Source organism: Schistocerca americana, chromosome 10 (assembly GCF_021461395.2).
Source record: "Schistocerca americana isolate TAMUIC-IGC-003095 chromosome 10, iqSchAmer2.1, whole genome shotgun sequence".
NCBI classification, from domain to species: domain Eukaryota; kingdom Metazoa; phylum Arthropoda; class Insecta; order Orthoptera; family Acrididae; genus Schistocerca; species Schistocerca americana.
Genome location: NC_060128.1, coordinates 145,916,463 through 145,944,307, shown reverse-complemented (window position 1 = coordinate 145,944,307; position 27,845 = coordinate 145,916,463). Strand labels below are relative to the sequence as shown.

The 27,845-nt window shown below is 44.7% G+C and overlaps 1 protein-coding gene and 2 non-coding genes across 3 annotated transcripts in view; 1 reads left to right on the top strand and 2 right to left on the bottom strand.

Moving 5' to 3' along the window:
* The window catches only part of LOC124552313 (protogenin A-like), a 394,295-nt gene that overhangs the window by 350,507 nt on the left and 15,943 nt on the right, over positions 1 to 27,845 (bottom strand). The gene's annotated exons all lie outside the window — the stretch shown is intronic.
* Trnat-ugu lies at positions 12,957 to 13,030 on the bottom strand. Its single transcript has one exon. It is a non-coding gene; the product is annotated as a tRNA-Thr (tRNA).
* On the top strand, positions 13,503 to 13,576 carry Trnat-ugu. Its single transcript has one exon. It is a non-coding gene; the product is annotated as a tRNA-Thr (tRNA).

Below are 27,845 nucleotides of genomic sequence, written 5' to 3'. Positions count from 1 at the left end.
GCTACGAGCTTCGTGGTTCACCGACCCAAGACGAAAGTTGAGTAGTGGTTTCTAGTACCCAAGCCACGTCGATTCATGCTGTGGTCCGTATCGGTGGTTCGCTGTTGGGGAGGTTTTCCTGTGAGCAACACCGAGTGTTTGTATTGCTGAAATTCAGCCGCCATGCGGTGCAATTAACTATATTGGTTGACCACAACTGAAGTGCAACAGCGGAATTTTCTGCCTTGTGGCCGTCAGTATTTTGGTTACCTGCCCTGGCCACTGACGTAAATTCAGGCAGTGTTCCTTTTGGGTGAAGTTAACTATATTACCGTATTTCAAATTCAAGTGTACCAGCGGAACTTTCTGCCTTGTGGCCGTTAGTGTTCTGGTTACCTGCCCTGGGCACTAATGTAATTTTAGGCAGCGTCCTTTCCTCACCTGTTGTCGCTGTCCAACATGGTGTGTAGTTTTGACAGCTTAATACATATTTCATTGTGGATACCACGTACGTAACTTCTGTGTTTTTGAGTTTTTATGTACTGATTGGTGGCAAGCAAGTCGTTTTGTCAGTTGGTCTGTGGCTGTCCCCTGTTGGGTTCCGACGGATCAAGTGTAGTTGGGATCACCACCTGTCTCATGTAAGTGAACGAGGGCAGACCGACCTCACTGGAGGCTTCTGAGTGCCGTTTTTTTCATCGTCCTCCTCACCGGTGTTTAATTGTCTGTTTATTTTTCATAGCCAATGATTTAAAAAATTCTTGCTTTTACTCGATTTTCTGTATTTTTGAATTTTGGAAAATCAACTGCGGGCTTTCTGCCACTTAAATCCTTATTCTCAAAACATTGCGGCCTTCTGCCTTTGAAAGGTTATGGTAATTTATTTTAAAATCTTGAAAATTTTATTGTGGGCCTACAGCTGTTAGTATTGCATGTTGTTTATTGTTTGTCTATTCACCCTTGCCTTGAGGCTCTCAGTCTCACTGTGTATGTATATTATTATTATTATTATTATTATTATTATTATAACGATTGTTCCCCTTCAGGAGAGCGATTGAACTTGAATTCATAATTTCATCTTCGGATGTTTTTCTTCTTTGCTTCCCAACACCACCTCATCCTCTCAGAATGCTCCTTCTTCCGTTCCTCTGTCCATTTTTTACCAGGCTGACGCGATGTTCTTTCCCCAGACTTCCCACTTGTGATTTTATGCCGGCACTCGGTGCGATCTTCGAGATTTTTTATGTTGATCTGCTGTAGATCCCTCTGGACTTCTTTCAGCCATTCCTTGCCACATTTACTCCTTGTTATAATATTGAATAATTTCTTTGCTGTTCTGGAGTCTTCCATCCTGTAGATGTGTGTATAAAATTTGGCTCGGCGCTTTCTGATTTCATCTGTTACTATGTTGATCTTTCAATAGAGTTCGTTTTGTGGTCTCTTCATCCAAATGCCGTTTTTGTTGATTGGACCGTAAATCTTCCTGAGAATTTTTCTTTCCTGCTTTGAATGACCATGAATCACCATTGTTTCAGCTGCATAGATTGCTTCTGGAAGAATCAATGTTGTATAGTGCCTTAATTTTGCGTCTGTCGAAATGCACTTCTTGTTGTAATGCGTCCATGTTAGCTTGTAGGCCTTCTGGAGCTTGGTGATTCTTTGTTCACTGGCAATTCGGTTTAATCCTGAGGACTGTATAGTTTCACCGAGGTATTTAAAATGGAAGACTTGTGCAATTTTACTATATTTTGTTATTAAAGGGGATTTATTTTCTGGCTCCCTTTCCATATACTGGGTTTTTTCATGAGATATCTGTAGTCCGGTTTTTTGTGAAATTTCATGTAGTTTTTCCACTGCGTGAATCGCTTCTGTTCTGTTATTGGTGATAATTGCAATATCGTCAGCGAAAGCAAGGCGCTTGACTTTAATTCGGTTCTCTTTCTTGATACCAATTTGGATACCCTTTACGTGAGGTTCCCTTTCCCTGATTATCTTTTCTAGAACAATATTGAAAAGGATTGGGGATAGTCCGTCCCCCTGTCGGACTCCAGATTTGATTTCGAAGGGTTCTGATACTTCGCCCATGAATTTCACTTTGGCCGTTGTTCCTGTAAGTGTCTGTTCTGTGATTTTTCGTGTCTTTCGGTCGATCCCAAATTCTTCCATGATTTTAAACAGGGTTCCACGGTCCACTGAATCATGCGCTTTCCTGAAGTCGATGAATGTAACTACTGTGTTTCTGCATTTCCTCATTTGTAATATTGTCTTTAAGCACCAGATCTGTTCCGCACATGAGCGTCCTTTTCTGAATCCGGCCTGGTATTCACCAATTAGTGTATCTGCTTGGGATTCTATCCTGTTTAAAAGCGCTTTGGAAAGGATTTTGTAAGCGACTGGGAGCAGGGAAATTCCTCTGTAATTGTTCATGTCTGTCTTGTCGCCCTTTTTGTGTAGCGGGTAAATTAGAGCGCATTTCCAGTCCTCTGGTGTCTGCTCCGTTATCCATATGTCTGACATTATATGGTGTAATTTCTGCATAAGTATAGGATCATTTAGTTTACAGAACTCAGCAATGATCCCATCTTCTCTTGGTGCTTTTGTTATTTTTCAACTGCTTGACTATCTCCATAATTTCTTCAAGATCCGGGGGATGTGAGTCTGGGTGTGTGAATACTGGAGAAGAGAAGACAAGTTTCTCTTGGGGTGGTTCGCAGTTGAGGAGGGAACTGAAATATTGGGCTAAGATTTTCCAGTTATTTTTCGGGTTGGTTTCCAAAGAGCCATCGGGTTTTTTATTTGCAATTTTAACTGCACGTTTTACCGCTTGAGAATTATCTTGTTGCTTTAAAATTTCTTGTTTGGAGGCCTTCAGCCGAGACATAATTGCATTTTCGAAACACGTAATTCTAAAGGTTCGGCTATCTGCTGTTTTGGTTTAAAGGTGTTATTAGATTACAATAAATTACAATTTTGAGTGAACCTGACCTACACCTTATTTGGCCCTTTCCACAATTTTAATGGGGATTTTCGCCTACTTATACGCAGTAGGTTACACTTACTAACATTGAGAGATAACTGCCAGTCATTACACCACGCATTTATTTTCAGCAAATCCTCATTGATTTGTTCACAACTTTCGTGTGATACTACTTTCCTGTAGGGACTACAGCATCAGCGGCAGTCTAATACCGCTGTCAGTACCATCAACCAGATCGTTTATATAAATCGTAAAAAGCAGCGGACTTACTACACTGCCCTGGGGCACACCTGAAGTTACGCTTGTTTCAGTTGAATTCTTCCCATTCAGGACGACGTACTGCTCTCTGTCAGTTAAACTTTCTATCCAACCGCATGTGTCATTGGATAGATGGTAAGCGCGTACTTTTGGGAGCAAGCGACAGTGCGAAAATGAGTTGAACACGTTTCGAAAGTTGAGGAATATGGAATCAACCTGGGAGCCGGTATCTAGAGCCTGTTGTAAGATTATCGCACGTCAATAAAATTACAGGTATATCAGTAAAATTTAGCTTCTCTTCAAAGGAACACTGTGGACGTTTTCTCCTTCTGTGAAGTCACACGGCGGTTATGCCTCCTCCCATTCTTAATTTTTTTAAAGTAAATGGAACATTCACTGCTACTGCAGTTTGCGAAATGCTGCCACCATTCTGCAATACAAGTGACATACCATACAGACGAGATGTGGGGCAAAGTCTTGCACACTCACCTACACGCTTACCACCTCATGTAATAGGTCACACCACATGGGAACAGGTTGATTACTGTGTCTGTAGTTCTGTACAGACTCTTACTCCATGTGCGTGTTTTAATTTCTAACTACAGGCCTTGTTCTTAAAACAGTACTGATAGCAGTTCCCACTTTCTACAATAAACCAATATTTCAAAGCAATGGAACTTTCACGAATAAACATTACTAGTTTTAAAAAACTTTAATGTCAAAATCAAAAATTATAGCACTGCCGCTATGGAAAACTGATAAGCCGATCTTTGTACCTGTTTATCAGCAAAAAATGAAAAAAAGCCCATGCTGTAACTGACACTAAAAATACCAAAAAGAACCGGTCATGCAGACTAAAATACCGGTATCGGTTTTAATCTGTCGTTTTTTTCCAACCCTAATACAATCTAATAAAGTTAGAATACAACATTAATGGTGTGGTATTTAACCCAGTCACGTCGATTAAATATTTGGGTGTAACGTGGAATGTGATATGAAATCGAACGAGCACTGAAGGTAGGTAGCAGAGAAGGCGAATGCTGAACATCGGTTTATTGAGAGAATTTTTGGAAAGTATGGTTTATCTGTGAAGGAGACTGCGTATACAACAGTTGTGCGACTCGTTCTTGAACACTGCTCCAGTGTTTTGGATCCCCATGAGGCAAGATTAAACCAAGACATGGAAGCAATTCAGAGGCAGGCTGCTAGCTCTGTTATCGGAAGTTTCGATCAACACCCGCGCGTTATGGGTATCATTGGACGGAAGATTATGTCCTCTTCGCTAAACACTATTGGATTTATTGTGATTCAGCGCATAATTTTTTCCGCTTTCCCTCTATGGGTCTATGCGGTATAAATCTTCACTCGGCGTCTCTTGGAGCACCAAACACTTACGCCACCTTGGTTACGCAAACACCCATAATACGAACACCAACAATTTTCCCACGTTCGAAGTCACTTATCTCCGACATAAAGCATTCACAATTACACTGAACACTGTTCTCTTCATGGACGACGCTTTTAACGTATTGAGAAAACTGCACATGTGCCGTTCGTGGTCAAACGATCAGCGTCACCTGCAGGCTTGACTAGAATCTGATTTATTTTCAAGACTGCATCCTCGCGCTGTTGCCATATTTTTGTCCAATAGTTGTACGTGTCCATGTAGAACAGCACGCAGGAACCGTTGACGTCAAAGAGACGAATGCTGGAGATATAACTCAGTCAAGACATCATGGTTAGTTGTAGTCGCCCAGAGTTGTCATTATTCGTGCCCTCTTGGATTAGATCAGTTAACACGGCGCTTGAAACAGGGAAGTAAAGTGGCAACGTTGCCTCTTGACAGTACGTCAAAAACTGTAAGGGGTGGTTGCACTGAATAGCAGGAGTTGGCTCAACAACGGTCGCTGCAGCGGAGGCACGCGCCTGCCACAACACGACGATAGGCAACCCGCGAAACGTTCTGCCGACGGCTGTCGAATAGGGGTGGATACTAAGTTACGTTCTCTACAGACGAATGGAAAAACTGGTAGAAGCCGACTTCAGATCAGTCTGGATTCCATAGAAATGTGGGAACACGTGAGGCAATACTGACCCTACGACTTATCTTAGAAAAAAGATTAAGGAAAGGCAAACCTACCTTTCTAGCATTTGTAGACTCACAGAAAGCTTTTGACAATGTTGATTGGAATGCTCTCTTTCAAATTCTGAAGGTGGCAGGGGTAAAATACAGGGCCGAAAGGCTATTTACAATTTGTACAGAAACCAGATAGCGGTTATAAGAGCCGAGTGGCATGAAAGGGAAGCAGTGGTTGGGAAGGGAGTGAGACAGGGTTTTAGCCTATCCCCCATGTTGTTCAATCTGTATATTGAGCAAGCAGTAATGGAAACAAAAGAAAAATCCTGAGTAGGTATTAAAATCTATGGAGAAGAAATAAAACTTTGAGGTTCGCCGATGACATTGTAATTCTGTCAGAGACAGCAAAGGACTTGGAAGAGCAGTTGAACGGAATTGACAGTGTCTTGAAAGGAGCATATAAGATTAACATCTACAAAAGCAAAACGACGATAATGGAATATAGTCGAATTAAGTCGGGTGATGCTGAGGGAATTAGATTAGGAAATGCGACACTTAAAGTAGTAAACGAGTTTTGCTATTTGGGGAGCAAAATAACTGATAATGGTTGAAGTAGAGAGGATATAAAATGTAGACTGGCAATGGCAAGGAAAGCGTTTCTGAAGAAGAGAAATTTTTTAACATCGAGTATAGATTTAAGTGTCAGGAAGTCGTTTCTGAAAGGATTTGTATGGTGTGTAGCCACGTATGGAAATGAAACGTGGACGATAAATAGTTTGGACAAGAAGAGAATAGAAGCTTTCGAAATGTGGTGCTACAGAAGACTGCTGAAAATTAGATGGATAGATCACATAACGGATGAGGAGGTATTGAATAGAATTGGAGAGAAGAGAAATTTGTGGCACAACTTGACCAGAAGAAGGGACCGGTTGGAAGGACATATTCTGAGGCATCAAGGGATCACCAATTTACTATTGGAGGGCAGCGTGGAGCGTAAAAATCGTAGAGGGAGACCAAGAGATGAACATACTAAACAGATTCAGAAGGATGTAGGTTGCAGTAGGTACTGGGAGATGATGAAGCTTGCACAGGATAGTGTAGCATAGAGAGCTGCACCAAACCAATCTGTGGACTTAAGACCACAACAAGAACAACAACAACAACTATGTTACATACGGTGACTATGTTTGTTTCGTTTCAGGGCGCAAAAACAACTGGGGTCATACGTGCCCAAGTCAAAACTACAGAACACGAAGACACAGATGAGTTAAAAACGACTGTAGGTCAATCCCAACTGGTATAAGAGACGACAGCTAAAAACTGGGATATGGAGAAAGGGCTACAAAGAACACCATACAGAAACAGGGCCGAAAACTAAAAATTAAATGGGTTTGCCAGATTGCTTTGACTGATCCGAAAGTAAAACGCGGTCGACAGCCCGTGCATCATTTCCATAAACGGCCGATAACTCAGACGGCAGACCAATGTGGGCACGTCAACGGTTAAAAAATTGGCATTCCGTGAGTAAGTGGCGGACAGTTAAAAGATGGGCGCAAAGTGTACGAAGTGGTGGGGTAGCACCACTTATCAAATGATGATGGCTAAAATGGCAGCCTCCTTAAAATGATCTCCTCCCGGCGGGAGGGGCCTAGAGAAGGTCGTCCAGGCTTAATAAGGCGGAGCTTATTCCCGTGAAGGCAGGACCAATCGTGATGCCAAAGGGACAGTGACTATGATGCATATTATAATGGCAGTATGGTTCTAATATCAGGTAATAATTTTCGTAGTTTATTACATCCTTCATCCTTCTAACAATATAACATCGTATTCTGAGCTCTGATGTCTTTGACAATAATTCATTATTCGTATATAAACACGCTGGGTGTCGTGAATCCATGGTTCGCCGACAGTTTACAGCATTTGAAGTGTTGCTGTTGTTGTTGTTTTCTTCAGTCCCGAGACTGGTTTGATGCAGCTCTCCATCTACTCTATCCTGCGCCATCTTCTTCATATCCCAGTACCTACTGCAACCTACATCCTTCTGAATCTGCTTAGCGGTTCTAGACGCTACAGTCTGGAACCGCGCGAACGCTACGGTCGCAGGTTCGAATCCTGCCTCGGGTATGGATGTGTGTGATGTCCTTATGTTAGTTAGGTTTACGTAGTTCTAAGTTCTAGGGAACTGATGACCTTAGAAGTTAAGTCCCATAGTGCTCAGAGTCATTTTTGAACGGACGTCAGGGTTTTCGAGTTATTCAAGAACAGCGTGCAAAAGTGAACTTAAAACGCTCTTCCACCCTCACACGTCAGGATGTCTAATGTATTGTTCATGGCACTCCCTCCTTCCACTATGCACAAAATTCGGTTTACCACAACTATTCCCAATATTCGACCTATTTTGGGCTCTCTTCATATGGCTGTAACGCCACCACCATTGTCGCTTATTTCGCTAACATTATTAATTTAAACGTGCTCGTGAGGATGACGAAAGAGAACGACTTTTGTAAACATTACGCTAAAACTAATTACTTTGACCAATCGATCCAAATTTCACTCTTACAAGCACAGTAGTTTCGTACTCAGAAGGGCTCACGAACACAAAGATGTCCACGTTTATTTTACAGCTGCAAATTTTTGTACGGTGGTAGGAGGGAGCGCCGTGAACATCATACTAGAATTTCTTCCTTAGCGGACAGAGCGCAGAAGCGGGATTGCGTTTTAACCCTTGTGCGGTCGCGCGGCTTTTCGTAACGTTAATAGTCGCGAGGGGTATTGCTAACACCCCAACTAAAAGTGGCTATAATGACATCGTTGTACAGCATACCACTGATATGAATATGTTTTTTACTTCACAAATGGCTATTTATAATGTTAACTCACGGTACATTATCTTTTAATTTAATATTACTTTAGTATTACATTGGGTTATTTGAAACATATGCACTAATTCCCATTTTCTTACAATATTATGTTTAATTATTTATTTCTGTTATTCTTCATACTGTATTACAGGTTGTTGTTGTGGTCTTCATCTCCCAGTACCTACTGCAACCTACATCCTTCTGAATCTGCTTAGTGTATGCATCTCTTGGTCTCCCTCTACGAGTTTTACCCTCCACGCTGCCCTCCAATACTAAATTGGTGATCCCTTGATGCCTCAGAACATGTCCTACCAACCGATCCCTTCTTCTAGTCAAGTTGTGCCACAAATTTCTCTTCTCCCCAATTCTAGTCAATACCTCCTCATTAGTTATGTGATCTACCCATCCAATCTTCGGCATTCTTCTGTAGCACCACACTTCGATAGCTTTTATTCTCTTCTTGTCTAAATTATTTATCGTCCATGTTTCACTTCCATACATGGCTACACTCCATACAAATACTTTCAGAAACGACTTCCTGACACTTAAATCTATACTCGATGTTAACAAATTTCCACTCTTCAGAAACGCTTTCCTTGCCATTATCAGTCTGCATTTTATATCCTCTCTACTTCTACGATCATCAGTTATTTTGCTCCCCAAACTACAAACCTCATTTACTGCCTTAAGCATCTCATTTACTAATCTAATTCCCTCAGCACCACCCGATTTAGTTCTACTATATTCCATTATCCTCCTTTTGCTTTTGTTGATGTTCATTTTATATCCTCCTTTCAAGACACTGTCCAGTCCGATCAGCTGCTCTTCCAGGTCCTAGGCTACAATCAGACCTTTATCAAAGTTGGAAACGTGATGGTACGCATTTCTCCTCCTTACACGAGGCATAACAACAACGTTTCACCCGGCATCGACGGTCAACTGCTGTTTGTGTATGAGAAATCGGTTGGAAACTTTCCTCATGTCAGCACGTTGTAGGTGTCGCCACCGGCGCCAGCCTTGTATGAATGCTCTGAAAAGCTAATCATTTGCACATCACAGCATCTTCTTCCTGTCGGTTAAATTTCGCGCCTGTAGCACGTCATCTTCGTGGTGTAGCGATTGTAATGGCCAGTAGTGTAATATTATAACTTTACAGTGTAAATTGCCCTGAAGATGACCCCACCGTGGGTTGGAACCGGTTGGCGGTAGAATAAATAACGGCTATTGTAACTGACATTTTGAATAATTGATCTGTATGTGTGCATTTTGCTATCCCACGACTTTCGTCACCTCAGTGTGTATCGATTGTTAGTGCTGTCATCTGTCAGTGCACGACGACGCCAACCGTTCCGGGAGCGGGTAACATCGCTACAGCACTACTTTCAAAAAAATTTGGAGCAAGGTTTTATCCAGCAGTGGATGTCAAGTGGGTGATGACAGCGGTGTTTGTGGTGGTGGTGTTCACGAGTAAGAGGGATGGATGGATGGATGGAGAGGGTTTCTTGGATGCACGACGGCAAGGTCTTCAGCGCCCGCTCAGTAACAGATTGAGACTGGTGTCAAGAAAATAATCAGAACAGTAAGATAAAACAGAACGTAAAATATAGGTGACAAGGTTGGAAAAATTTGTGCCTACCAGCCGGCTGGTGTGGCCGAGCGGTTGTAGGCGCTTCAGTCTGGAACAGTGCGACCGCTACGGTCGCAGGTTCGAATCCTGCCTCCGGCATGGATGTGTGTGATGTCCTTAGGTTAGTTAGGTTTAATCAGTTCTAAGTTCTAGGGGACTGATGACCTCCGATGTTAAGTCCCATGGTGCTCAGACCCATTTGAATTTGTGCCTACCCACACCGAAACGTGGGACAAAGGATGCCGCCAGCAGTAAAACACGGACAACACAAGAAGAAAGTGGTAGAGGGAGCTAAAACAATATAGCAGATGGAAGTGGCTGGCTGACCGCAGGGGAAAAAGGGAGGAGCCAGCCACTTTGCAATATACTAAAACCTCCAGCCTAAAAGTTTAGGCCACAGTCCAGACACATCACAAAACTTTAAAACCCTAGACACACACGTCTCCTCATTAGCTACAACACAGGGCAGATCCCCATCAACTTGTGCTTCTGCCCTTGCATCACGGTATAAAATGCAGTCTGTTAAAATGTGCCGGACAGAGATGTGCACACCACAAGCATCACAAAACGGGGGATCCTCCCGCCGTAATAGAAAGCTATGTGTGAGAGGACAGAAGACGCGTGAGGGCCACCTCTTCCCGCCTGAGCAACCGGCAGGAGGAACGCCACGGCCGAGTTGTTGACTTCCTGGGGATACGCTGCGCCCACACGCCTGCGCCGTCTGCAGCTCATACAAAACAAAGTACTCAAAACCATAAGCAATGCTCCACGGCACACACGCATCGCGGAACTTCACCGAGAATACCGACTTGAGACTCTCACGGAGGTAATCCACAAGCTCACCACAAGACTACACAGAATCTCCAGACATTCGCGGAACCCGTTTATTCTGAATCCGGGGACCTACAACCACAAACCTAGATGGAAACATAAAAGAGCAAAAGACATACGAGGGGGGACCCAAAAGAAACCGGATTGTTGTCATAAAAAATTTATTGATGAACCTTTTTCCAAATTACTTCAGTCACCTTCAAAATACTCTCCATTACATGCGATGCACTTGTCAAGTCTCTTTCCCCACTGTTGGAAGCATGTTTGGAACTGTTCAAGTTTGATATTGTCCAGTGCCCTTTGCGAAGCTGTTTTTACCGCCTCCACATCATCATAACGCTCCCCTTTTAGCGTTTTTTTCAATCGTGGAAATAGGAAAAAGTCGCACGGGGCTAGGTCCGGCGAATACGGGGCGTGGGGAACGACAGACCACCTCTGAGATGCCAAATAGTGGGTAACTCGTAAGGCAGTGTGTGCTGGGGCGTTGTCGTGATGCAGAAACCAGTCACCTGATCGCCAAAGTTCCGGGCGTTTCCTCCTCACATCCTCTCGCAGACGCCTTAAAACATCCGAGTAAACGTGCTGGTTAACAGTCTGGCCAGGGAGTACGAATTTCCGATGCACAATTCCACGAACATCAAAAAAGACAATGGTCATCGTCTTCACATTTGACCTGCCTTGTCTTGCTTTTTTTGGTCTGGGAGAGTTGGGAGTCCTCCACTGGCTTGACGCTTCTGGGTCATACCCGTAACACCAACTCTCATCCCCTGTAATGACTTTGTTGAAGAACTTCGGCTCACGTGCAATCTCTGTTTTCAAGTCCTGACGCACATTCATGAGGATGGTTTTTTTGCTCCTGTGTGAGAAGGCGCGGAACAAATTTAGCAGCAACACGTCTCGTGTGTAAATCCTCACTCAAAATCCGCTGGCACGAGCTCCAACTGATTCCTGTCTCTGCAGAAATTTGGTCGATCGTTTGGCGACGATCCTCGTTGATCGTTTGGTGGACCTTTTCAATGTTCTCATTTCGCGATGTTGAAGGGCGTCCAGAACACACTTCAACACACATCTCACCACGTTTAAAGTGCCCAAACCACTCGAAAACCTGTGTGCGGCTCATAGCGTTCTCCTGGAAAGCTTCCTGAAGCATTTGGGGTGTCTCCGTTGCAGTTTTTTAAGCAGGAAACAAAATTTCACACACACTCTTTGTTCTTTTAAAGTTGCCATAACGACTTCGCAGAGGTAACCCGCCAACAGTCACAGAAACACAATACGACACTTGCACGTTCAGCTCTACACTGACGCCGTCTGCTGTTTCATGAAGGTCTCTACTAACACCATCTAGCGTGAGAACCCTGCGCTACGTCTACGAGTGGCAGCGCCCTCGGAGTCCGGTTTCTTTTAGGTCCACCCTCGTACTTGTAAGGACCCAACATCTATGGCCAAGCACACGCAAACACAACGGTACAGGTGAGCCCCTGTTAATCAGACGCCATTACTGGATATCCAGCTGGAACACACTGCCGAATAACTGGCACCACACAGGGAAGCCGTACCGTACACTGCATGCAGACAAGCTCCACCCCCCCCCCCCCCACCCCCCACACACAGTGAGATGATCTGTGGCCGATCTCCCATTACTGTATAACGATCCTGATTGTTCCAGGAATGCAGCGGCTGCAGCACCTGCAATACATTGCCATCGCTTGCCACGGTAATGATGCATGATACCCATACTAACAAATCCAATTTTGCATGAACTATCGCAGCTAGTAAGCCACTACTGCTCTTACTACCCATCCCACTATCGCAGAGGTTTTTTTTACCACGGCACGACCCTTGGCACTTTTGTCCCTCTGCTCTTCAAATTGCTACCCTCATTCGCGTTTCGTCCACTATCACCTGATGGACCGTGTTAATGCGTAGTCTTAAAAATGGTTCAAATGGCTCTGAGCAGGGGACTCAACTTCTGAGGTCATAAGTCTCCCAGAACTTAGAACTACGTAAACCTAACTAACCTAAGGACATCACACACATCCATGCCCGAGGCAGGATTCGAACCTGCGACCGTAGCAGTCGGGCGGTTCCGGACTGAAGCGGCTAGAACCGCTCGGCCACTCCGGCCGGCGCGCAGTCTTACCCAGACGCACGGTTAACATCACAGCCCAGCATCCTGTGATCCACCTATTAGATAACTATATATATGAAGACAGTAACTGTTCTCGAAAGAACAGAATACTGTTAATGACCGTGCAGCTTTACCCTGGAATAAATGATGAATAACTGAAACTCTCAGCTGTCGACAGGTGGTGTTGATATATCTCGATGTGGACAGCTGAAAATGTGTGCCCCGACCGGGACTCGAACCCGGGAGCTCCTGCTTACATGGCAGACGCTCTATCCATCTGAGCCACCGAGGACACAGATGAATAGCGCGACTGCAGGGACTTATCCCTTGCACGCCTCCCGTGAGACTCACATTCCCAACTGACCACAATTCTACATATGTAATGTACCTTATAGACATTTGCCCACCCACTCATTACTCGCGCACACCGATTCCCGTAAGAGTTCGGGCAACCTGTACGCATTCGCACAGACTAAGGTCAATGGCTTGGTAACCTTTAACTATGTATGAATATAGTAACTGTTCTCGAAAGAAGAGGTACCATTGATGACCGTGCAGCTTCTCTAGAATAATTAATTGAAACACTCAGCTGCCGGCAGATGTTGTTGATATACCTCAGTGGGAACAGCTGAAAATGTGCGCCCCGACTGGGTCTCGAACCCGGGATCTCCTGCTCATATGGCAGACGCTCCATGCATCTGAGCCACCGAGGACACGGGGAGCGTACAAGGGATAAGTCCCTGCAGTCACGCTATTCAACTGTGTCCTCGGTGGCTCAGATGGATAGAGCGTCTGCCATGTAAGCAGGTGATCCCGGGTTCGAGTCCCGGTCGGGGCACACATTTTCAGCTGTCCACATCGAGGTATATCAACACCCGTCAGCAGCTGAGGGTTTCAGTTATTCATCATTTATTAGATAACTAACATGTTGAGGGAGGTGACAGTAGAACTGGTCACCACGTTGGCGACCACAACCATAGATGGAAACATAAAAGATCAAAAGACGTACTTGGCCAAGCACACGCAAACACAACGGTACAGGTGAGCCCCTGTTAATCAGACGCCATTACTGGAGATCCAGCTGGAACACACTGCCGAATAACCGGCACCATGCAGGGAAGCCGTACCGTAAACTGCATGCAAACAAGCTCCACACAATCCCCACACAGTGAGATGATCTATGGCCGATCTCCCAATACTGTATAAAGATCTTGATTGTTCCAGGAATGCAGCGGCTGCAGCAACTGGGATACATCGCCATCGCGTGCATGCATGATCCCAATACTAACAAATCCAGCCTTGCATGAACTATCGCAGCTAGTAAGCCACTACTGCTCTTACTACCCATCGCCCTGTCGCAGAGGTTTTTTTCCCACGGCACGAGCCTTGGCACTTTTTCCCCCTCTGCTCTTCAAATTGCTACCCTCATTCGCGTTTCGTCCACTATCTATCACCTGATGGACCGTGTTAATGCGTAGTCTCACCCAGACGCACGGATAACATCACAGCCCAGCATCCTGTGATCCACTTATTAGATAACTAACATGTTGACGAAGGTGACAGTAGAACTGGTCACCACGTTCAAATGGCTCTGACAAGGGAACCTCCCCATCGCACCCCCCTCAGATTTAGTTATAAGTGGGCACAGTGGATAGGCCTTGAAAAACTGAAAACAGACCAATTGAGAAAACAGGAAGAAGTTGTGTGGAACCATGAAAAAATAAGCAAAATATACAAACCGAGTAGTTCATGGGAAGATAAGCAACGGCAAGGAGACTAGGAACGCAGGAACGCCGTGGTCTCGTGGTAACGTGAGCAGCTGCGGAACGAAAGGTCCCTGGTTCAAATCTTCCATCGAGTGAAAAGTTGAATTTTTTATTTTCAGTTTATGTGACAAACTCTTATGTTTTCATCACTTTTTTGGGAGTGATTATCACATCCGAAAGAAAACGTAAATCGGGCAAGGTAGAAGAATCTTTTTACCCATTCGCCAAGTGTACAAGATAGGTGGATCGACAACATATTCCTGTCATGTGACGCACATGCCGTCACCAGTGTCGTATAGAATATATCAGATGTGTTTTCCTGTGGAGGAATCGGTTGACCTATGACCTTGCGATCAAATGTTTTCGGTTCCAATTGGAGAGGCACGTCCTTTCGTCTACTAATAGCACGGTTTTGCGATGCGGTCGCAAAACACAGACACTAAACTTATTACAGTGAACAAAGACGTCAATGAACGAACGGACAGATAATAACTACGCAAAAATAAAGAAAATAAAATTTTCACTCGAGGGAAGCTTTGAACCAAGGACCTCTCGTTCAGCAGCTGCTCACGCTACCACGGGACCACGGCGCTCCTGAGCTCACTTTGTCCGAGATGTTGCCTACCTTGCACATGGACTACTCAGTTTGTATATTTTGCTTATTTTTTCACAGTTCCACAGAACTTCTTCCTGTTTTCTCAACTGCTCTGTGTTCAGTTTATCAAGGCCTATCCACTGTGCCAACTTATAACTAAATCTGAGGGGGGTGCAATGGGGAGGTTCCCTTGTGAGCACTATGGGACTTAGTATATATGGTCATCAGTCCCCTAGAACTTAGAACTACTTAAACCTAACTAACCTAAGGACAGCACACAACACCCAGTCATCACATGAGGCAGAGAAAATCCCTGACCCCGCCGGGAATCGAACCCGGGAACCCGGGCGCGGGAAGTAAGAACGCTACCGCACGACCACGAGCTGCGGACGTCACCACGTTGGTGCGGACGTGAAGGGGGCCCATCTCTATTCAAAACCAACCGCAATGTATTGGCCGTCACCGCCAGCCAATCTTCCTCCCACAACTCCAAGCACTTCTTGTGGAGTTCAGAAATGACACACTGCAAGGAAATTGGACACTGGAGCACACCCTGCTCTCTGCAGGCCTCCTTGGCAGCCCGATCGGCCTGTCCCGATACCACGCTCATTGTAGCGGTTCTGACAGTGCCCATGTGAGTCTCGCTACAGTGGAGGCGTCACAGCTCGGTCGGCAGTGTAGTGGCGGTGTCAGATGCCCTCCGCCAGGCACTGCGGCACCCCCAGTGCCGAGCTGCGCCGTGTGGCGTGGCGCCGCGGACCGCCGTAGTACTACGGCACGACGCTACGCGGCCCTGCTCTGCTGGGATCGATACGGCGCCGAAATTCGGGGCGTGGCCCGGCCCGTGCCGGGGAGTCGCGCTGCTCCACACACCACACCACACCACAGTCCGCCCCTGGTACCTCAGCGCGACGGAATGTCATACTTAACGGACCGGATACGATTCCCGCCTGCGTCGGAGAATTTCTCCGCTCAGGGTTGGTTGCGTTTGGGGTTTCATGGGGGCTAAACATAGAGGTCATCACTCCCCTGTTCCAAACAGACATACGTCTAAAAGGCCTAGACAGTAAAAGCGTAACCTGCACCCACAGGGAGGGAACACCAAGGGGTTGTTGTTGTTGTCTTCAGTGCTGAGACTGGTTTGATGGAACTCTCCATGCTACTCTATCCTGTGCAAGCTTCTTCATCTCCCAATACCTACTGCAACCTACATCCTTCTGAATCTGCTTACAAGGGAACCTCCCCATCGCACCCCCCTCAGATTTAGTTATACTAGGGCTATCCACAAAGTACATTACGTTTTGGAATTAAAAATAAAGTACTGGAAAATTTTTTATTATATACAGATGAAAGCCACACTTAAATACTACTTTTCTACATAGTTGCCATTTAAATTAAGGCACTTATCGTAGCGATGGACCAGCTTGGAAATTCCTTCGTCGTAAAATTCGGCCGCTTGCGCCTTCAACCACGTGGTTACCTCTTCTTTTGGGACAGAAAAGGTGTGATTTTTGTGGATTTCCTGGAAAGAGGCACTACAGTAAACTCTCAAAGGTATTGCCAAACTCTGCACAACCTCAGAAGAGCAATGCGAAACAAGCGCAGGGGAAAGTTGGGCTCAAAGATCTTGCTGATTCACGACAACGCCCGGGCCCACACGGCAAATGCCACTCGTGAAGTTCTCGAATCTTTTAAGTGGGAGTTGTTTCCTCATCCGCCATACAGTCCCGACCTGGCACCGAGCGACTTCCACTTATTCCCAGCAATGAAGAAGTGGTTGGCTACGCAGCGTTTTGACGACGACGCACAGCTTCAAGAAGAGGTAACCACGTGGTTGAAGGCGCAGGCGGCCGAATTTTACGACGAAGGAATTTCCAAGCTCGTCTATCGCTACGATAAGTGCCTTAATTTAAATGGCAACTACGTAGAAAAGTAGTATTTAAGTGTGGCTCTCATCTGTATATAATAAAAAAAAAATCCAATACTTTATTTATTTTTAATTCTAAAACGTAATGTACTTTGTGGATAGCCCTCGTAAGTTTGCACAGTGGATAGGCCTTGAAAAACTGAACACAGATCAATCGAGAAAACAGGAAGAAGTTGCGTGGAACTATGAAAAAAATTAGCAAAATATACAAACTGAGTAGTCCATGTGGAACATAAGCAACATCAAGGAAAGCGTGAGCTCAGGAGTGCCCGTGGTCCCGTGGTTAGCGTGAGCAGCTGCAGAACGAGAGGTTCTTTGACAAATCTTCCCTCGAGTGAAGAGTTTAATTTTTTATGTTCAGACAATTATCAAAGTTCAGGCACTCACACATAATCAACTTCGGTCTCCCAAATTCCAGGACATGTTCAGATTTGCTTGAACATATGCAGGATTTGACGGTCTACACACGGAAACATTTGAAAACGTAAAAAACATATGTTTTGACAGAGCACAGGGAAAACTGTGAATCTGTTGCATTCATTTGTTGCAGTTTATGTGATAAACTCTTATGTTTTCAAAACTTTTTCGGGAGTGATTATCACATCCACAAGAAAGCCTAAATCGGGCAAGGTAGAAGAATCTTTTTACCCATTCGCCAAGTGTACAAGTTAGGTGGGTCGACAAAATATTCCTGTCATGTGACGCACATGCCGTCACCAGTGTCGTATAGAATATATCAGACGTGTTTTCCTGTGGAGGAATCGGTTGACGTATGACCTTGCGATCAAATGTTTTCGGTTCCCATTGGAGAGGCACGTCCTTTCGTCTACTAATCGCACGGTTTTGCGGTGCGGTGGCAAAACACAGATACTAAACTTATTACAGTGAACAGAGACGTCAATGAACGAACGGACAGCCGGCCGGGGTGCCGAGCGGTTCTAGGCGCTAAAGTCTGGAACCGCGTGACCGCTACGGTGGCAGGTTCGAATCCTGCCTCGGGTATGGATGTGTGTGATGTCCTTAGGTTAGTTAGGTTTAAGTAGTTCTAAGTTCTATGGGACTGATGACCTCAGAAGTTAAGTCCCATAGTGCTCAGAGCCATTTGAACCATTTTTGAACGAACGGACAGATCATAACTTTGCAAAAATAAAGAATGTAAACTTTTCACTCGAGGGAAGACTTGAACCAAGGACCTCTCGTTCCACAGCTTCTCACGCTAACCAAGGGACCACGGCGCTCCTGAGATCAGATTTTCCTTGATGTTGCCTATCTTCCGTATGTACTACTCAGTTTGCATATTTTGCTAATTTTTTTCATAGTTCCACACAACTTCTTCCTGTTTTCTCGATTGATCTGTGTTCAGTTTTTCAAGGCCTGTCCACTGTGCCAACTTATAACTAAATCTGAGGGGGGTCCGATGGGGAGGTACCCTTGTTAGTGTATTCATCTCTTGGTCTCCCTCTACGATTTTTACCCTCCACGCTGCCCTCCAATACTAAACTGGTGATCCCTCGATGTCTCAGAACATGTCCTACCAACCGGTCCCTTCTTCTTGTCAACTTTTGCCACAAACTCCTCTTCTCTCCAATTCCATTCAATACCTCCTCATTAGTTATGTGATCTACCCATCTAATCTTCAGCATTCTTCAGTAGCACCACATTTCAAAAGCTTCTATTCTCTTCTTGTCCAAACTATTCATCGTCCATGTTTCACTTCCATACATGGCTACACTCCATACAAATACTTTCAGAAACGAATTCCTGACACTTAAATCTACACTAGATGTTAACAAATTTCTCTTCTTCAGAAACGCTTTCCTTGCCATTGCCAGTCTACATTTTATATCTTCTCTACTTCGACCATCATCGGTTATTTTGCTCCCCAAATAGCTAAACTCCTTTACTACTTTAAGTGTCTCATTTCCTAATCTAATTCCCTCAGCATCACCAGACTTGATTCGACTACATTCCATTATCCTCGTTTTGCTTTTGTTGGTGTTCAACTTATACCCTCCTTTCAAGACACTGTCCATTCCGTTCAATTGCTCTTCCGAGTCCTTTGCTGCCTCTGACAGAATTACAATGTTGTCGGCGAACCTCAAAGTTTTTATTTCTTCTCCATGGATTTTAATACCTACTCCGAATTTTTCTTTTGTTTCCTTTACTGCTTGCTCAATATACAGATTGAATAACATCGGGGAGAGGCTACAACCCTGTCCCGCTCCCTTCCCAACCGCTGCTTCCCTTTCATGCCCCTCCACTCTTACAACTGCCATCTGGTTTCTATACAAATTGTAAATAGCCTTTCGCTCCCTGTATTTTACCCCTGCCACCTTTAGAATTTGAAAGACAGTATTCCAGTCAACATTGTCAAAAGCTTTCTCCATGTCTACAAATGCTAGAAAGGTAGGTTTGCCTTTCCTTAATCTTTTTTCTAAGATAAGTCGTAAGGTCAGTATTTGCCTCACGTGTTCCAACATTTCTACGGAATTCATACTGATCTTCCCCGAGGTCTACCAGTTTTTCCATTCGTCTGTAAAGAATTCGCGTTAGTATTTTGCAGCTGTGGCTTATTACACTGATAGTTCGGTAATTTTCACATCTATCAACACCTGCTTTCTTTGGGATTGGAATTATTATATTCTTCTTGAAGTCTGAGGGTATTTCGCCTGTCTCATACATCTTGCTCACCAGATGGTAGAGTTTTGTCAGGACTGGCTCTCCCAAGGCCGTCAGTAGTTCTAATGGAATGTTGTCTACTCCGGGGGCCTTGTTTCGACTCAGGTCTTTCAGTGTTCTGTCAAACTCTTCACGCAGTATCGTATCTCCCATTTCATCTTCATCTACCTCCTCTTCCATTACAGAGCTAAAATGAACACCGCAATAACACAAAATAGAGGACACTTAAAAGGAGCAGAGCAAAGAGTGAAACAGACTACAGTGGTTGATGGATCAGGTAAAAGGTCAACCATTCAACTACAAACGAAGAACCTCAGGCTGGAAAGCGTTGATAGAGGTACCAACACAACTTGTTACCATAAAAGACGCTATTTTGGTATCCACGTCACAATTAAATGTTGCTGGAGAGGGTGTAGCCTGAGAAATCATGCGAGAGCGCCCACACTAGAGTGAGTGATAAAACCCGGCTGCACGCATAAAACGTAAAACTGAGTCAGCTGTATAGGCATCGTCACCTAGAATTAAAGGAAGTGCAGCTGGTAAATTAAAGGACTGCCGCAAGGGGGCTAAAAGGGGGCAGTCCATCAGAAGATGGACCACTGTCAGCCCTGCATCACAGCGACACTTGGGCGGGTTCTCACGGCGAAGGAGATAGCTGTGGGTCAACCGCGTGTGTCCAATTCGGAGACGGCAGAGAACAACTGCGTCCCTACGCGTGCTCCTCAAGGATGAGTTCCATACGGCCGTGGACGACTTTACCATGCGGAGCTTATTTGGCGTGTTCAAGATAGACCATTCAGAGCTCCAGACATCGCGGACCTTGCGATGTAGGGCCCGCTCAGGGACTGGGTGTTGTGTTGTCATCATCATCATTTCATCCCCATCGACACGCAAGTCGCCAAAGTGGCGTCAACTCGGAAGACTTGCACCAGGCGAACGGTCTACCCGACTGGAGGACGTAGCCACACGGCTTTCCATTTACCACACCACACCAGGCCACACAACTGCCCTCTGGCCCACGCACACCACAGCACACCAGACCAGAGGCTATAAAACACCAGCCTGCCTCCCGAGGTTCAGGTCACCTGAAATTGGTAGACCTAAGGGAAAGTAGGAAGCTGGAAGGCGTGTATAGAGGGTCTATACAAGGACGACGTTCTTGAGGAAAATATTTTGGATATGGAAGAGGATGTAGATGAAGATGAAATGGGAGATGTGATACTGCGTGAAGAGTTTGACACAGCACTGAAAGAGCTAAGTCGAAACAAGGCCCCAGGAATAGACAACATTCCATTAGAACTACTGACGGCCTTGGGAGAGCCAGTCCTGACAAAACTCTACCATCTGGTGAGCAAGATGTATGAGACAGGCGAAATACGCCCAGACTGCAAGAAGAATATAATAATTCCAATCCCAAAGAACGCAGGTCTTGACAGATGTGAAAATTACCGAACTATCAGTTTAATAAATCACGGCTGCAAAATACAAACGCGAATTCTTTACAGACGAATGGAAAAACAGGTAGAAGCCGACCTCGGGGAAGATCAGTTTGGATTCCGTAGAAATACTGGAACGTGTGAGGCAATACTGATCGTAAGACTTATCTTAGAAAATAGATTAATGAAACGCAAACCTACGTTTCTAGCATTCGTAGACTTAGAGAAAGCTTTTGACAATGTTGACTGGAATACTCTCTTTCAAATTCTGAAGGTGGCAGACGTAAAATACAGGGAGCGAAAGGCTATTTACAATTTGTACAGAAACCAGATGGCGGTCATAAGAGTATTGAGGGTATTAGGTTAGGAAATGAGTCGCTTAAAGTAGTAAAGGAGTTTTTGGAGAGAAAAATAACTGATGATGGTCGAAGTAGAGAGGATATAAAATGTAGACTGTCAATGGCAAGGAAACCATTTCTAAAGATGAGAAATCTATTAACATCGAGTATATAGATTTAAGTGTCAGGAAGTCGTTTCTGAAAGTATTTGTATGGAGTGTGGCCATTTATGGAAGTGAAACATGGACGATAAATAGTTTAGACAGGACGAGAATAGAAGCTTTCGAAACGTGGTGCTACAGAAGAATGCTGAAGATGGGTAGATCACATAACTAATGAGGAGGTATTGAATAGAATTGGGGAGAAGAGGAGTTTGTGGCAGAACTTGGCTAGAAGAAGGGATCGGTTGGTAGGACATGTTCTGAGGCATCAAGGGATCACCAGTTTAGTACTGGAGGGCAGCGTGGAGGGTAAAAATCGTAGAAGGAGACCAAGAGATGAATACAGTAAACAGATTCAGAAGGATGTAGGTTGCAGTAGGTACTGGGAGATGAAGCTTGCACAGGATAGAGTAGGATGGAGAGATGCATGAAACCAGTCTCAGGACTGAAGACCACAACAAACAGCAACACCATCAACCTGAGTTCTGTACAGTTCTACTCAGACAATCACTCTAGCCTTGCGACTCGTAACAGTTATCCTGGTGTGAGGCGTCACCGTTCTGGGAAAGACATCGAGCAAGGAGCGGTGCAGCTGATCAGCAATAATGTCCACCATAGCATCATACACTGAGGGGACAAAAGTCTTGCGATACCGATTCGCACATACAGAGATGACGGCAACGGCGTACATATTATATATAAAAGGAAGTCGTGTTAGTTACACTATTTATAACTCAAGAACGGCTGGACCGATTTGGCTGAAAATTGGTGGAGAGGTAGCTTAGAACCATGAGACGGACATAGGATACTTTTTATGCCGTTAGACCGCTATAAAAGTGGTGTAACAAAAACGCATCTGGCATGGAATAACAAAACTCAAATGTCAGCTAAACGTCTATGGTTAAGTATCAGTATATATCATGAAAAATAAATTTAAAGAAATAATTTGTGCCAGCCGGGGTGGCCGAGCGGTTCTAGGCACTTCAGTCTGGAACCGCGCGACCGCTACGGCCGCAGGTTCGTATCCTGGATGTGTGTTATGTCCTTAGGTTAGTTGGAACCATTTCAACCATTTTGAACGAAATAATTTGTATTTTCTTTGAATTATCATTAACAATACCGCGACCAAGACGATCGAATATTTCTCGACAAAGCCGTAATGGAAGAAGGGCTTAACAAGAACAACAAATTGCCCGTGAAGAGCGCCGCGTTAGTATGGCTCAACGTCGTGCTCCTCAATCACAAGAGCAAAGTAAGGCAGCCCGTGAAACGGCTCGGTTGGCAATGTGAAATCGTCGAGCGAAAAACAACATGCAGGTAATTTTCGACGCACAAGAAGAGATTTATCACGTGATTATTTGAATCGAGCAGCGTTTAGATACGACTGGAGCACTGATTACTGCTTGCATCCTTGCGTTCGCATTGGGCCGATCGACATTTCATTTGGAGTATTGTGGCGCATTGAAGTTTTCCGGAGAAACGCACGGATTGAGCTGCCTTAGCGGGAAAGTGAAATTGCCATTATTGACTCCGCCACCTGAGCCATTGCATTCATTGCTTTGTGGCGAAACACCAGAATCACGTCATTTTCTTGCAAACACCCAAAAATACACTACTGGCCATTAAAATTGCAACACCACGAAGATGACGTGCAACAGACGCGAAATTTAACCGACAGGAAGAAGATGCTGTGATATGCAAATGATTGTCTTTTCAGAGCATTCACACAAAGTTGGCACCGGTGGCGACACCTACAACGTGCTGACATGAGGAAAGTTTCCAACCGATTTCTCATACACAAAAAGCAGTTGACTGGCGTTGCCTGGTGAAACGTTGTTGTGATGCCTCGTGTAAGGAGAAGAAATGCGTACCATCACGTTTCCGACTTTGATAAAGGTCGGATTGTAGCCTATCGCGATTGCGGTTTATCGTGTCGCGACATTGCTGCTCGCGTTGGTCGAGATCCAATGACTCTTAGCAGAATATGGAATCTGTTGGTTCAGGAGGGTAATAAGGAACGCCGTGCTGGATCCCAACAGCCTCGTATCGCTAGCAGTCGGGATGACACGCATCTTATCCGCAAGACAAGAACCATCTGCACCAACAGTTCGACGACGTTTGGAGCAGCATGGACTATCAGCCCGGAGACCAAGGCTGCGGTTACCCTTGACGCCGCATCACAGACAGGAGCGCCTGCGATGGTGTACTCAACGACGAACCTGGGTGCACGAATAGCAAAACGTCATTTTTTCGGACGAATTCAGGTTCTGCCGGCCGAAGTGGCCGTGCGGTTAAAGGCCCTGCAGTCTGGAACCGCAAGACCGCTACGGTCGCAGGTTCGAATCCTGCCTCGGGCGTGGATGTTTGTGATGTCCTTAGGTTAGTTAGGTTTAACTAGTTCTAAGTTCTAGGGGACTAATGACCTCAGCAGTCGAGTCCCATAGTGCTCAGAGCCATTTGAAGCCAATTCAGGGTCTGTTTACAGCATCATGATGAAGCGCGTATTCGTCATCGCCATATTGGCGTATCACCCTGCGTGATGGTATGGGGTGCCATTGGTATCACGTCTCGGTCACCTCTTGTTCGCATTGACGGCACTTTGAACAGTGGACGTTACATTTCAGATGTGTTACGACCCGTGGCTCTACCCTTCATTCGATCCCTGTGAGACCCTACATGTCAGCAGGATAATGCACGACCGCATGTTGCAAGTCCTGTACGGGCCTGTCTGGATACAGAAAATGTTCGACTGCTGCCCTGTCCAGTACATTCTCCAGATCTCTCACCAACTGAAAACGTCTGTCAATGGTGGCCGAGCAACAGGCTCGTCACAATACGCCAGCCACTACTCTTGATGAACTGTGGTATCGTGTTGAAGCTGCCTGAGTAGCTGTACCTGTACACGCCATCGGAGCTCTGTTTGACTCAAGGCCCAGGCGTATCAAGACCGTTATTACGGCCAGAGGTGGTTGTTCTGGGTACTGATTTCTCAGGATCTATGCACCCAAATTGCGTGAAAATGTAATCACATATCAGTTTTAGTATAACATATTTGTCCAATAAATACCCGTTTATCATCTCCATTTCTTCTAGGTGTAGCAATTTTAATGGCCAGTAGTGTACAATAGATGTTTGTTCTTGCGCCTGATAATAAAACAAAAAATGTCGTGTATCACAAGGTACTTAATTGAAGTGTGGAAGCTATGCACCAAAAAACATAAAGAATAAAGAATCATCAAAATACTTAATTTTTTATTTGTATTTCCTAATGAAAAATTGAACTTAACATCCAAAATCTGATTATTTGTTGGCTTTAAGGCGGAACAGAGTTCGCCGAGTCAGCTGGTAAGATAAAAAAAAGGCAGTGCGCTGGCGCAGCTGTCATTTGTACTCAGGTGATTCAAGTGAAAAAGTTTGCGAAGAGACTATGCGCACACGGCGGGAAACAACGGGCGCAGTCGCGAATCGTCCCGCGGTCAGAAAAATGGTACCGAATCCTCCCAAGCCCGCAAGGGTCTGAAAAACGATGGGACCGAATCCTCCCGTTTGAAGCAGGTAGCAGTTCTAAACGTTACGAATACTCCAAGCAAACAAAGGAAAGCATATGAAGTTACAGTCGAAGATGTAAAAAATTTTCGCGTGTATTGTATGTTTAGAAGTTTTATCTTTTATCTTATTTAGATATTGATAAGTATCCGATGTCTGAATATAGAAATATGGTTAAGAAAACTTAATTTGAATGGTCTATAGAAGCGCAATAGAGATAAAAAATATTTTTATAATGAAGCTCCTAGTGGTTGGAAATAAGCTTTCTTTGGTGTTATTTTCTAATAAACACTTTGTCCCGTGAGTGGTTTCCACATTCAGTGTGTTCAAAAAATTGGCTCTGAGCACTATAGGACTTAACGTCTGAGGTCATCAGTGCCCTAGAACTAAGAACTACTTAAAACTGACTAATCTAAGGACATCACACACATCCATGCCCGAGGCTGGATCCGAACCTGCGACCGTAGCAGCAGCGCGGTTCCGGACTGTTTTGTTCGCACAAAAATACAAAAATCAGAGGCATGCTTACGACTCTCACACTCTGCGGAAATAATTGTCCAAAGGATTTACAATTTCTCTTAACAAATGGATTTCTACTAGCTTTTGTTACATTATTACTTTCGATTATTATTTCATCAATGAATCCAGAAATAAACATAGTAAACAGTACAGGATTGCGTAATTAATAATAGATATTTTAAGTGTGCCAATAATTAATAATTTCAAATGTTTCTAAAAAAATAATAATGTTAACTGAACATTCAGAACTAGTACTTATCGATTATACGAGGGCTATTCAGAAAGTAGGGAACGTTTTGGCTTTAAAGAAAACTAAGTACAAGAAATACATTTTATTATATACACCTGAAAGAGCGACTGACATACTACTTAGTCACCAAACACATTATCATAGCGGTGGACAAGCTCTGAAAGACCTTCGTCGTAAAATTCTGCCGCCTGAGTCTTCGGCCAGTGAGTCACGCTTTTGAATGACAATTTCAAATAACGAAGTCCGTGAAACTTGTGGAAAAAGAATGTGAAAGCTCCGATATTGTGAAGCGACGATTTTCACGAATCGTTTCATCAACGTTAGCGACAAGATAGTCAGTCACAATGCTAGGGCGTCCACTCTTCTCCTCATCATGAACACTGGTTCGGCCATTTTTAAACTGAATGCACCATTTCCGGACGGAACACTCACTCATTGCATTGTTTCCGTACATTTCGCACAGTTCACGATAAATTTCTATAGGTTTTAGGTTTTTTGCCAACAAAAACCGCACCTCACAACTGGCGGCATTTTCGATTGCAGCGCACATTTCAAATTCGAATATCGGAAAAACCAGACGCGCAGAGACGTTCCCCCTCTCACGGATGGACGCCGACTGAGCTGCCGAGCACGCACATACCAAAATATACGCGATCGGAGCGCGCCTAGCGGCGTCAGACGGAAGCGTCCCCTACTTTCTGAACAGCCCTCGTAACATCGAAACTAAAATGTTTTATACAGCAAATTTTAGCTTGAAATATAATATATTCTGTATAAAATTATATAAAAGTTGACCTGTCCAAAATTTGAAAAAAAAATAATACTGGTATCGACAACTACTGTTGAGGAAAGCTATTGCTAGAGGAGGATGTCCCGTTACACCCTGTACTGAAGATCTAGTTAGGACGGCACAGAGACACTAGGTGGGCCACAGAAACCACCAGCAATACGGACATTATGATTTTAACTATGAAGACTGGCCCTTCTGTATTCTTCGCCATTTAGTTTTCCACGTTTTAATATTTACATGCACCTGATGACATTGCTACAAGCCACGAAACCGGTAATTCATTAATAAATTTGGTTCAAAATATAGCTGTTGTAGTGTTGGCAGAAGAGCCAACACCGTGTTACTTGAGGAGACCGAAATGCACGCGTTTTAGCTCACGCAGGCTGGCGTGAGGAGGGATGGACTATACTGACGTGAGGTTCCGGAACATGACAAGGAATTAGAATTCAGAAAGCGGACGTAGCTAGTTGATACTTAACTTTAATCCATTTAGGATGAACGTCGCTCTTGACGGTACATGATTCACAATATTATCTGTTCAACTTATAGTAACTGAATATGGCGCCTTGCTAGGTCGTAGCAAATGACGTAGCTGAAGGCTATGCTAAACTGTCGTCTCGGCAAATGAGAGCGTATGTAGGCAGTGAACCATCGCTAGCAAAGTCGGTTGTACAACTGGGGCGAGTGCTAGGAAGTCTCTCTAGACCTGCCGTGTGGCGGCGCTCGGTCTGCAATCACTGATAGTGGCGACACGCGGGTCCGACGTATAAAAAACGGACCGCGGCCGACTTAAAGGCTACCACCTAGCAAGTGTGGTGTCTGGCGGTGACACCACAGCTGTCAGTTGAGTTCTTACTACAAAATCGTTTTATTTACCTGAAAATTATGAACGTAATATGACACGCAACTGAGGACGTCCGGGCACCAGAAGTTCAAAACAGCCTGAGAAAGACTACTAGCTAAGTTTCAAGAACCAGCTGTAATGATTAAGCCGGCCGGAGTGGGCGAGCGGTTCTAGGCGTTACAGTCTGGAACCGCGCGACCGCTACGGTCGCAGGTTCGAATCCTGCCTCGGGCATGGATGTGTGTGATGTCCTTAG